Genomic DNA, 14,071 nt, shown 5'->3' on the forward strand with positions numbered 1-14,071 from the left:
GTTGATACAAGTTTTGACAGTGGTTGTGTAATGGTTTATGGAGAAGGGAGAGGCTCTATGGTAATGGTGTTGGATAAGATGGTGGTTTGTGAATAACCAAGAGCCCAGAGGGAGTGTGAGTTCAAGAGAGGTAGGTAGCTTGAGGCCTAGTGATTGATTGATTGATGGACAATGGTCGAATGGTGCTTGGTGTGTGCTTATTGGTAGTAGTGGTTGGATTGGAGTTGTGTAATGGTGTAGTGATTTCGGTTGTGGGCTTTGGATTGTTGGGTGGCTGGTGAGAGTTGAAAATGGTGAAGGCGGGAGGCTGTGTTGATGGTAGTGATTAGTGGAGCTGTGTGAGGTTGAGGGATTTAGTAACATCAAAAGTTGGTCCTTGAGCCCTCCAGGTCGTTCGATGGTGATTTTTTGTAATTTTTTTTATTTTTAAATATGTTATAATATGTATTTTTATATTATTTTTTTGAAATTTTATATATAAAATATATATTACAATTTTATGTATTTTTTATTTTGAATTTTTAAAAATATAAAAGTTTGAATTTTTAGGATTATGACTAAATTGATAGAATATGTAAACATTGTGAGATAAAATTGTTAACTTTTTTAGAATTAAGACCAAATTAACAGAGCATTTAAAATGTTAAAGGCTAAAATTTTTATTATACCAATTAAAAGAAGGCCACATCAGCATTTTCTTCTTACGATTATGTTGGAAAAATTTCGGTTTGAAAACATTTTTCTTGTATAGCAGGAAATTAAAAGTTTGAAAACTGACTCGATTTGTAATATTTATAGCAATAAACCTTAACCGAATTCGTACATGTGTTTTCGACTTAGAGAACGTTCATTCTCCGTTATTCTCATACCACGAATTGTTTTGAGTGTGGGCTTGAACCAATTGAATCGAAACACAGAACTAGAAAATGTTTTCTCTCATTTTGGGATGAAAACGAAGATTCTCTTTTCTTAATAGAAATCGGTAGAATTGTTATTCTAAAAAACTATATGAAATAGTTGAGAATAAATTCTCTCTATTTTTCAGAAGAATAAAAATATCTCAAAGTTGTGTTAATAACTTTACCGATGTCATCTATTTATAAGAAGAGAAGGTAGAATCCTTGTTGAGTTGTAATGGTTTATTTCAAATAGAAAAACAACATTCTACTTAGAATAGGACTAGGGTGGATGACACACCCTAGTATTCCTACTAGGGTTGCCATCCCCTTAATGTCCATGAGGGGTTTTTGGGCCTCTCTCACATCGGGTCCAATTACAAGTACTTTCTAGGCCTTTTTGACATAATACTCTATAATTTGATCTAATCTGATTCAATTTTTCTATTTCCCAAAATAAAATAATATTTATATATAAAATAATTTTTTCATCCCTATTTTACCCCCAACAAAATTTTGATAATTTTACCCCTGATAAAATTTTAACGATTTTACTCATGGTAAAATTTCGAGAAAATATGTTCAATATTTCACACCTCAACGTGTTCACTATGACCGAATGGTTTATTTTCATTTTCAGGTTTCAAAATAGTCCAAAAACATAAGCTCATTCTTCCGATCATTTTTAAGTAATTCATATAGGATTGCAAATGAATCATTTCCATTTTCATTTTTATTTCCATTTCCATTTTTAGAAACATACATTCATTTCCAAATGATTCCATTTTGGAGAAAACCATAATCATTCTTGAATGTTTCTCATTTCTCTTTTCCTATTCATTCCGTTCATTTTTATTCAAACATGCAATTCATTTCTAGTTTCAACGAGTTAGCGGAGAGACCGATTGGACATATGTAGTTGAGGCTTAAATGATTTATAATTAAGTTCTGGCTTTTCACCTATTAATTATAAACTCATTTAGTCATGAAGTCATTCCACTATAGTATCATAACTAAGCTCTCCTCAATGACATACCATTACGAAAACAACTATTCAGTGCTCGTACAATGACATTGTCATAAATGTATTACCCTCATAGGATATCCTTGATCTCTTTAAGATAATATCCGTTTTCCCAATATGATCATATTTTATCTCATGGTAATCATTACATCTTCCTTCATGAAAATTCAATCAGTATCAAATAGTGATCAAGTCATTCATCACAAAGATGGACGACCCAAGGCCACGTTTACTTTACATCAACCATGTAATGCCAATAATAGAATATCATTTACCCATTTTTGGGGGTATGAATTCCATTTTTTTAAATGACACTGCATACTACAGAAGTCGTACACCTAACACACTAGCTTTCGATTCCTTATCTATTTGAACTTAGGCTTTTACTTACATCAAAGTGTATGAGTCATGCATACATAGTCCACCATCTATTCAGGATTTAGGTATGCCACACTATGAATGTCACAAGTGAATAAATCCATAAAGAGATTCAAGATCTATTATGCTTAGGTCATGTCTGATGTACTATCAGTCTAGTCAGCCACATCGATGTCTCCATCTTCTGGGAGTCATCCGCTCAGATGCCCAAGACCTGACATATGTCCAATTGGACTTGATAGATGACATATTAGTCTTTTAATCGATTTGCTCATTTTCGATTAGAATAATGACATGTTCAGGTTTTTCTACTAATAAAAGTTACCTTTCTGTACTACGATCTGACCACGTAATACCGCTTAGTATTAGTTAAACATTTAGAAAACCAATGAGCAACATTTGCTTACATTTTTCTTTGCGTGCAAAAACCATTTGAGGATAATAATACAAAATATATTAATTTAATTCATGAATAATTTTATTAATTAATCTGTTCAAAAAAAATTAAAAGTGTACTTAGACAAAAATACTACACTTAGGGCACTAGATCCAATAGTGCACACGCCCAGATATCTATTTTACAGTAGGGTTGGTAAGTTGTTATCAGGCGAATCCAGGACCAAGACATTAGCAGATAGCTAAGCATATACTCAAGTATTTACAGAGAATGAGGGATTATATTCTTGTGTATTCCGGAGGAGATCTTACTCCTATTGAATATACTGATTTTGACTTTCAAATGTGTCGGGATTCGAGGAAATCGACATTGAGTTGTGTTCTTTATCCTAGATAGTCGGTCCATAGTGTGTATAAATGTTAAGTAGGGTTGCATTGCTAACTTCATTATGGAGGGCCGAATATGAGGTATGGAAAGGTTATGACACTATAATAGTGCAAATATATCTAAAGTCAAAAACACCACATAAAGACAAAACAAATTGACACAAAGTATCATAAAGGAGACGGTAGTGTTTGATAGAATAGTGGATGTAATCAAAGATTGCATCTGAGGACAAACCCGAAAGATTTCTTTTTCCAAGACTGTACTAGTTAGAAAGTTCTTTGGGAAACATATGGAGGGACATAATTTTAATTGTTTTGGTATGCTTTGGTTAGTAATGGACTTAAAAGGTTTTATTTGATGAATTTTAATGCTTGAGATATGAATTAATAAGCATGTTGATAAGGGTTATGTTACTTATTTAACTTTGTTAGGTTCAGATGTATTGATTAATATGTCATAGGAATTTTTTATCATGCTTTATCTTCTCAAATTGATCCATTTGATATTTGTGTAAAGTTGTTATGTTTTGTATGTTAAATGGTGTTTAGAACATGAAATTTCACTTCCATAACTCATGAAAATGAAATAGTATTGTTTAAGGTTAAGATAGGTACATTTTGTTAAGTTTTGATTCACACAATAAGTTTCATCGTGACGTCCTCTATCTCAATGCCGTGACTTTCTTTTCCAACGTCACAACTAGGCCTTTTCACTTCGCAACCTCACCAAGTCCATAGGAATGCCGAGACGTCCCTTGTTTCCACATCAAAATTTCACCTACTACTGTTTCAACACTAAGTCCCAAATCATTTCTAAAGATTCACGAATGCCTTCATGGGTACGAATTGAGCTGGGGCACGTCAAATCAATGTATTTTAATTATCGATATTACTTTAATTCATGATTTTAGTTACTTTGGTGATTTTAATGTTCAACTAGGTTAAGGTACTTTGTAAAATGAATGAAATAGTATGAGTTGTTTAGGCAACATAATGTGATATCAACATTTAGATCAAACGATCGAATAGAGTGTGGGGTGTCGCAGATTTGTAAAATTATAGATCACATAACATTGAATATCCAAAAAAAATATTATGTGTATTTATTTAAAGAACATTTTAATCTCTTTTTTGTTAGTGAATTGTGGATGAATAATGAATTTAGAAATATATTACATGTATTAAAGATAGTGAAGATATAAGTATACGGATTATTGGTGCAAGTATTAAACTGTAAAGTATGTAAAAGCATTATGCGAAAAGTGTAAAAGTGATATGTGTGCATGATATTTGCCCAAGTAGAGATTAGAACTACTAGGATATTAGTGGCATGCCATTAAGGACTCTTAGCGCGCTCTCTGGTTATTACCACGTTAGTGCTCTTTGATTTTTGCACACTAGTGCTCTCTGTTTAGCACATTTGTGATCTCTGTATAGCACTTTAGTGCTCTCTGTTTACTAGTGCATAATAATGCACCTCTGTATCAGTTCCATATATCCTAAGTGTTCTGTTTAGTCTACTGGGCATCTTCTAAAAAGGTAAACAATTTTCTTTACAAGGTAAAGGTTTATCTCCGATTCATATTCGAAATAGTAAATTAGTAAAGTAAAGATGTAAGTTAAATATGTAAAATTCGGAGAGCACTAACGATTTATCTCCGATTCATGTTTGAATGTATTTGAGAAAGTATAAGAAAAACAATGACTATTAAGTTAAATATGTAAAAATAAATTGTGAAAGAAATAGTGAGAAAATCATGAAAATTTAAACTAAATGGTGAAATATGATACATGTATAAAAAGAGTAGTAATTTTTATAAGTTGATTTGAGGACTTAAGGACTAAATTGTGAAATAAGTAAAAAGTTACAAATGAATATGATAAATAAACAAAGAAACGAGATATTGGAAATTAATAATAGAATTTAAATATCATGAGTACTTACTAAGTCTTCACTGACTTAACGCGTTTATTTTCAACGTGTGGGTAAAATGATTTTGAATAATCGTAGTTGAGGTCGTGGATATCCATCTCATCACATCTCCAAGTGCTAAGAGGGTATGTTTCAAAATTTTGAATAGAATGACGTGTACTTAGGAAGATAAAGTGTGTTCCAAGTAGTAGGGACTAAAATATAAGTTATGAAAACTTTATTTTTTTTAATGTTCAAATATATTAGTGATTAGCCAAAACCACTTTGACACCAAATGTAATATTCCTATATCAGGTTTCTTGGGTCGAACCGAGTATAGGGGTGTTACAATTGAACCTAATGTTTGAGCTATGTTGATTACATGGTGAATATCTAGCCCATATGGAAGATCATTCTGCTTGGGAATACAAATATTGGTCATTGATTTGGAACAAATTTTCTCAAAGTAATCTATTGGATTATGGACCTTGGGTTGGATCATGATTCTGCTGATAAGCTGCCAAGAGTCCATATTTGCTTTATTTTTTATTATATTGTCTTACTCTTATGGTATTATTGTTTTAATGGGATTGAATTAGATCTTCAAATTTTAAGCAAGTCTTGAAATCAAAGTCTACATATTTGAGAGACTTACCTAGAAAATGTACAGAGAGTTAGGCCCTTAATTTGTTAGTGTGAGAATATTTTGTAAGAGTGTTCTTTGTTATTAAAACATTGTATTATGGTTTTACTTGTTGTGGTCAAAGGGGGTGGTCATAGTGGTGAGAGTATCGTTTCTTCAATGTGCAAGAATAAGGAAAACATTACATTGTGTGTGATTAAGTAGGTTCACTTTATAATTTTTTAAGAGAGTGCATATTTCTCACTAAGCTAGGTTACGCAGATGTAGGGAAACCTAATTGTGTAACCATCTATTTATGTCTTGTGTGGTTTCTATTTTTTTCATTTTGTGTAGGGAAAAGTGCCCACCGTCTCAGGCACCAATTTGGTTATGTAATTTCTGTTCTTAGCAATAGCCTTTTTTCTAACAATTGGTATCAGATTCTGCCACTTAAAGTAGTTAGTAAAGGTCTAGAGTGTTTCTAATATCTAAAAATAGAAGGTTCATCCCCATTAAGACCCCATATGCTTAAAGTTGGAAGTTATGCCTATTGAAAAGCACACATGAAGGCCTATATAAAGTCTATTGATGAGAAAGCATGGTGTGCAGTCCTAACTGGATGGGAAGCTCCCAAGATGGATGGTGAAAATTGATACGATCCAACCTCGGGTTTGATTTCGAGTCGTATTTGCGTTGCCCAATCATCGACGAGAAAGTATCGTTCCAATTAGCAAGTTGTTTTTAGTTGGGTAAGTATGGGAAATATCAATGGAAGTTAGGCTTAAAATTGGCTAAGTGTTGAAAATAGGTTCGGCTAACAAGGAATTAAAAGGAATTAAAAGAAAGTTGATAGGTTTTGGATGGAATGGTAAGAAATGGTTCTTAAGCAGCAAGAATGAACCAACATTAAGAAATACTGACCCGAGACTTATATGGCTTAAGTGGTTTTGGATAGATGAGATAAAACCTCGACCCACTATCTAGGAAGATAGGAACCTCGGTATGAAGATTTGAACGCCACACTATTGATGGTGATAAGTTCAGATTTAAAGAAAGAACTGGTTGACACTACTAGTTTTGTAGATAAGCCAACAAGTTTTCAAACGAAATTTGAGAGAAGCAAATCTCATAAAATGATATAATTATATTCAATCAAATGTCAAAAGTCTTTTTACAATTCACCTATTTATAATGCTAGAATAGACTAGCCAAATAGTCACAAGTATTCATCTTAATGTGCTAATTAAAAGCTGAAATAAAGTTCAAGTCTCTTGACATTCTTGAACCAAATAACTCCATCATTGAATTCATTTCAATTCAGCTGAATGAATGTCCTTAAATGCTTGAAAAATGACTCTTGAATTGTCCCTTGGCTAACCAAATAGAAACCAGCTCCTTAATTGTGTTTTGAATGCTTGATTTAATCTTTTGAAAGAGCAAAAACAGCTGGTAGATGAAAGGGTTGCTGCCTAATTTTAAAGGGTGTTATAATGCTCTTTAAAACTCCTTAAATGATGTATAAACCCCTTTGTAACAGCTCCTTCTTTTGTGTCCAAAAAACACTTGAAAAGTCACTTCAATTAAGTTGTAACAGCCTTGAAATGTAACGGTTGTAAGCTGAAGAGACACTTGCAATAAGACACATGCAATAAACACATTAAAATGAACTTATTAAACATATTTAAACACTAATTAAACATATCAAAAATAAATACTTAACTTAAATAAATGAACTAAACATATGCATCAATTATTCCAACAACTAGTTAATTAAAGAAGCAAAAATAAATAAACTTAAACTCATGCATCAATAAATAATCCTAGTAGCTAGATTAATTAAAAGCAACACTTATTAAATAAAGTTCAACAAAAAACACTTTTTAATTAAACTGAGATGAGTTGAATAATTTCCAGCAACTCATTTATTAAACTAAGATGCTTAAATGTATGGTTTGAAATGCAAACTAAATGAACAAATGAGTTACTTAATGCAAGACTTAATTTAATGATGCAGACTTAAACTAACATAGGAGTTACATAATGCATGTCATTATTTATGATGCATACTTAACTAGCATGGAAGTTACATAATGCATAACTTTATTAAATGCAGAACACATAAAGTGCAAGTCTAAAATTAAAAATATTCAAACTTATTAATTTAAATAAAACTATATTGAGGTAAAAAGTCCTTAAAAACATTGGCCCAATAATCAATCAGGCCTAAGAGATGTTTCATCTTGCACTTGGGCCCTTCAAGTGGACGGTTTAAGGGTATTAAATTAAGAAATTTAAGTTAATTTTAAGGGTAAAATAGGAAATTAAAGTACAAAAAAATTAAACAAAAGTGAGAGGTTTTCATCTACCTCTTGTATTAGCCGAATTTTAAAGAAAAGAGAAGCCATTGAAGGAGCTTACTTTCTGTTAGGTTTCTCCTTTGCATGATAGGTAATTTTTATCCATTTTTATGTTTTTGAGATAGTTGCAACTAAGTCCACTAACCCGGGTGTTAAATTATGAATTTGTTAAATGTTCATACTTGTGCCATTGTTGAAATTGTAAGATTCTTGAAGTTTCATGATAGATTTATAAGTTTGATAGCTAAATAGGATTAATTTTTAAAGTGATTTTTAATGAGTTTGATGTTTAAAGATTTATTTGTTAAAGTTGTAAAATCTCATGAAATTATTGTGAATTCGATAAATGTATGGGATGTTCATGGAATATGGGAAATTTAGTTAGCATAAATTAAACTTAGTTGTGTCTAATTTGGTAGTTTAAGGTTTAAGGACTAAAGTGTATAAAAAGAAAAGTTTAGGGGTAAAATTATAAATATGTTTAAAAGGAATTCATTGTATAAATTGAGTATTTATGAGGTTTAAATGGATTAAATTAAATTAAATTATATTATATTCTAGATCAAGAATCTCAACATGTGGAGGACGTACGAGGAAAATGAAAGATCGTCGATTAGTGCCTATTAGTTGAATCACTCAATGGGTAAGTTTCTATTGATGTATTTGGTGTTATAATTTGATATAAATGTTTTTAATTATATCTATTTGTATTTGGTTGATAATGTAGTAAAGAATTTGATTTACAAGAAATAGAAATGAAATTTTTTGAAATGATTTTGATGGATCGAGTAAAAGTTTCATACATGAGATTTCTATCAGAATATTTGTTATGGACTGAGCTCCTGCATGTGTTGCGGACTTGGATTTACATGTGACTTGGATTGAGCCTAGACTGGTAATCTGTTGTCATTTTACATGTATACCTAGCTCTGGCCAAGCTAGTTTATCTGTGTTGTCATTAGTTTAGCCCGAACAGGTAACCTGAGACAATTATTTCTGTATCTTATTAGCTTTTATGAGCATTATCTGTTCTAGACTCATGTAATGCGTAATTTTACAAAGATCCATCGGAATAATAAAATTTGATTTACATAGAAATTGTCTCAATAAATTATAACAAGTTAGGATTTCTGAGTAATTCATGTGTTTATATGTTACTGACCTTGAAGTTTTGAATTGTGTTGTAACAAAGTTGAAGTTCAATGGATTATTTGCTTTTAGCTGTTTAATTAATGTAGTAAGTAATGAACCGATTGTGGTAGCTTACTAAGTATTTCTTATACTTACTTTGGTTATTATTTCTCTATAGATTTTAAACTATTGGATCGTGTTGGTCGGATCACTGGAGCTTACACCTATCTTCGTCTCTTTTCGGTAGTTTTTGAAGTCTCGATCTATGGTTGATCATGCCATGTAAATAGGGTGTTTGTTTTGTAAGAATATGGATCCTTATGTAAGAATATGGATCCTTATGTTTGGTTATATCCTTTTCGGTATTTCTTATACTTACTTTGGTTATATGTTTTGGTACCTTGTGTTGTAATGGATCCTTATACAAGTTTAGTGCTAATAAATATATTGCAAGTTTGATCTTTTGGTCATATATAGTATAACTCATATGTTTTGGTATTTAATGGTTAAATGGATGGATTGATGAGTGAAATTGTGATAGATGAATGTGATTTTGTTTAGGTGTTTGAATTGTGGTGTCAACAAAGGCACATTGGTTGGGCACTTAAGATGAATGTTTTGGCATGTTTTAGACTTGTTAAATGTGTTTTTAAGATATGGAATTGGTTGATTTTGATTTGGCTTGGTACCTGAGTTTTGGATGAAATTATGTCTTGTTTTGCAAACTTTTTAAGGTACACACGACCTGGGACATAGGCTATCACACGGTCGTGTGTCACACATAACCTACTCACACAGTCGTGTGTGTTATTTGTTTTCAATGTAGGTTGGTCCACACAGGCACAAAGAGTTACACGACTTGGCGACATGGCTGTGTGACCCTAAGCTACACGGTCATAGTGAGTTACATGGCCTGGCCACACGGCCGTGTTACCATTTACTACACGAGTGCGTGGAGTAGCCACACGACCATGTTTCTAAGACACACAGTATGGGCTCTATCACACGGCTTGGCCACATGGTTGTGTGACCCTGTTTTCCAAATTTTTTTGTTTTGTTTCAAAATGATCCTTGATTGTTTTCAAATTATTTTTAGGGCCCTGGAGGCTCGATTTAAGGTCCATCAATGTATTTCCTACTTGTTTTAAATGAGTTATTGAATGGTATTAGATAATTTGTATAATTGATTTTATTTGAATTTAAATGTTCTAAATTATACTATAGTACACTGTAACCTTAATCTGGCGATAGAAACGAGTTAGGGGTGTTACAAAACCCCTCCGAAGAGGATAAAAAAATCACGGGTAAAGATAATTTTAATAAATCAGAAAAAATAGAGAGTACAAAGATGAAGATAAAAACTAAACCTCGAAACCCAAAAATAAAAACCCTCAAAACTTAAACACAAAATTCCTTGAAAGCTTGTAAAAGCTAATACTTAAATGTGTTATGAGTTAATATTTTTAGGGTAGAAAAAGGTCTATTTATAGGCTAAATTTGTAGGTCGAATAATCTTAAAATAATCTACACTAGTCAGAGTTTGTGTAACACCCCATACCTGACCTAGATGTTATGGTCGAATCTTGAGAGGTTACACAAGTTCATTTTGAAAGTCAAAATTTAACTCAATATATTTCAAAGTCAAACATTGTCTTTGTCCCTTTTCAAGACCTTAAAAAAAACTCATTGTTAAATTTAAAACAACTTAAAATTTTTTGGAAACTACATATTCCTTATTTTAGTTTTCTTGCAGTGGAAATCCTAAAATATCGTAGTTTTGAAAAGGCGTATTTTGATCTTGTTAAACCAATTCCTTTTCGTTTGAAACGAAAACATTCAAGAAATAATTAAATCGTCCCAAAACGAATATTAAATCCAAAAAAAATAGTCCCAGAAAGTCCACAGTCCACAAGAAAAATTAAATTATAACTTAACAGTACTAAAGAAATTGGAAACTATAAACCGAGCTCCCGCCATGCTGACCCACCCTAAGGTTGTTAGTTACCTGAAAGGATACATACAAAATCGTGAGGCGAGCTTAGTGTGTGAAATAACTCAATAATAAATCATATACGAAAATATCATAGGGAACACATATCAGCTCATGCTTAATTACATATTTCAGATATTACTCATTAATCGATTAGATACAGAATTATTTTCAGAACAAATACATAATCAATGTACATATATAGATCCTACCCGCATCCACTACACAACATCGCTATCCATCCCAACACTCCAATTAGGGTATCAAGTATCCATCCAACCCCACACACCAATAAGTGAGCGTATGCTACTTTATAGAATCAATGCAGTCAAGCTGTCAGATACAATATGCGGTAAACCGCCATATTCCAATGTATGTGGCTAAGCCACCAGATAAGGCAGATAAATTAGACTGTCAATACTTCCTCCATTATATCATAATCCAACCCAATGCAAATAATTATACTAACAGATAAACAGAATACAGATGACATGCATGTTTGACAGAAATAGTCATGTTTTCAAAATTATCAAAACATATATCATACATGTAACTCATATACCGAACACATCAACATATACCACATTTCAAGTCTTATTAAAGCAGCATGGACCCCACGAAGGGTCTAATTACGAATTACAGATTAAACCAACCCTAAATGAAAATTTCTAGAAATATGGGTCACACGTCCGTGTGGCCCACACGGCCTACATGAATTTTCCATGTTATCGCACACGCCCATGTGCCTCACACGGCTTACTTGAATTTCCCATGTAACCGCACATGCCTGTATGCACCCACAAGGCTTAACACACAGCCAGCCATACGACCATGTGGTGCACACGGTCTGCCACGGCTGTGTGTCGAAGAATAGTTTCGAATTTCTTGGGTTTTTTCTCCAGATTTTCTAGAATTATTCGCGATGGTTTCGAGTTAGAAACACACACCTGACTTAGATATGATGTAGACTGAATATTGAAAGCACCATAACCTAAAAATAACAACTCACATGAATTAATAACATTATTTTCACCACACTTGACTGAGCAATATAATGCAACCTTCATTAATTAAACCCAATTTTCGAAACAGAACAGCCCTAACAACGTCGAGAAAACTTACTCTTGGACGAAATAGCAACTTAACAACGCCTAATTCGTTGGAGGAACACCAACTGTCCCTTGATCTTCTCCTAAAAGCACATTGATATCATTAAAGCCAATAATTCAATATAAAAATCACTTATCTCCATAGAAAACCCAACATCTAACATCATCAAATAATAATAATAAACAAACCATTCTCTTACCTAATTGAAATTGGAATACCTAAGGGATTCACTCCACACACACATAAGAGTTAACCAAACAAAAGAAGAAAACACCAAGCCACGAAGAGAGCAATTCAACGAAGAAACAATTAGCAACAATGGTGATAGACCAAACAAGAAAGTAAGAGAACAAAGAAAATATTTGGAAATAGAAAAGAATAGAAACAGACGTGAAGCAAAAGTAAAAAAGAAATTGAGAGAGTGTGGGAGCAAATTTAGAAGGGTTTTCGGGAAAACAAATCTAATATTTTTAAAAGAAAAATAACAATAACAATATAACTAAAACACACTAAAGGTAAGCTACAACCTTACCACTAAACTAATAGACTCATTCTTATCAAAACTTACACGAAAATTAACTTAAGCCGAATGCTCATATATAAGGGTTGAGAAAAAAAATAACAAAATTCAAGAAATAAAATTCAAACCCAAAACCTCATACATACAAGTACAACACTTAACCACCAAACCAAATCAAATTACGTATAAAAAATCTAACAAATTAAAAACTTAAAATTTATTTTGGGGTGTTACAATTTGGTTGGGATAAATAATCAAAATTTAATTGGAGGAAGAAAATCGAGAAAATTGCATGATACGTCGCGATGTCGTTTCTACTTCTCTCCTGTTTCGTCGTCGTGACGTCACATGGCTCATCGCAACGTTACTCTCTGTTTGCATCTTAATTTAACTGAAATGCGAGGCATACATCACACATTGTTATTTGTTAGTTACCATATTTCAACTGGAACCTGAATTTGTGTTTAATTAATAAGCAAATGAGCAGCAGATGCAGGGTAATGGGAATGAGAAAAGAATCTTGCACAAACCTTTCATTCGGTTGGCTCTCCCTAATTATCAACTTTCCGCCTTAGATTCTACTGTTTAATGATTTTTTTTACAAAAAGATATATGCCCCAAAATAAAACATTTTAAGCATCAAAGGAATAATATTGTTAAAGACAAAATATATATGCTTGCTGGTGAAGATTTGTAGATCCAAACTATAATAAATAATTAGGTACCAACTGTTTGTTTTTCTTCTCCAAGCCTTTTGAATTACAAGCGGATCGAATGTGCAACTAAATTAAAAAAAAAAAGAAATAAAAAATATTATTAAAAATTTTAAAGATTATAGGATTTAACGAGAATTTCTAAAAATTTTAAGAATTTTAATTAAGAGTTAATTTCTTTGAAAGGATTAATACAAAATCTTAATTTTTTTGAAAGGTATTAATTAAAATTTTTAAGTGACATAATTAGAATTATTAAAAATTCTATGCCCCAAAATTTTAGGCGAAATCCCATCTTTTTCACTCACTAAGGAATATTAATTTGGTATCTTTGTTTGCCTATAGTGCCCGTGCCACTGCTAAATTTATCGGATTGGAACAAATCTAATTTAAAAACTAATTTCAGTTTCAGGTTCAATGTAACCTAAGCATTTGAGGTCATTATTCCCTGATATGGTGGGTATACCATGCATTAGAGTTTTGGATTGGGTTGGTGTGTTAATTGGATTTTAAAATTATTTTGTGTTATAGTAATTTTGGGTTTAAATTAATTTTGACTTTAAATTATTTTGAGTTTGTGTCACCTCATCATTATCATCTAGTTTCTATATATATGTTGGTTTAGTACTATAATT

This window comes from Gossypium hirsutum, chromosome D10 (assembly GCF_007990345.1).
Source record: "Gossypium hirsutum isolate 1008001.06 chromosome D10, Gossypium_hirsutum_v2.1, whole genome shotgun sequence".
In the NCBI taxonomy this organism is placed as follows: domain Eukaryota; kingdom Viridiplantae; phylum Streptophyta; class Magnoliopsida; order Malvales; family Malvaceae; genus Gossypium; species Gossypium hirsutum.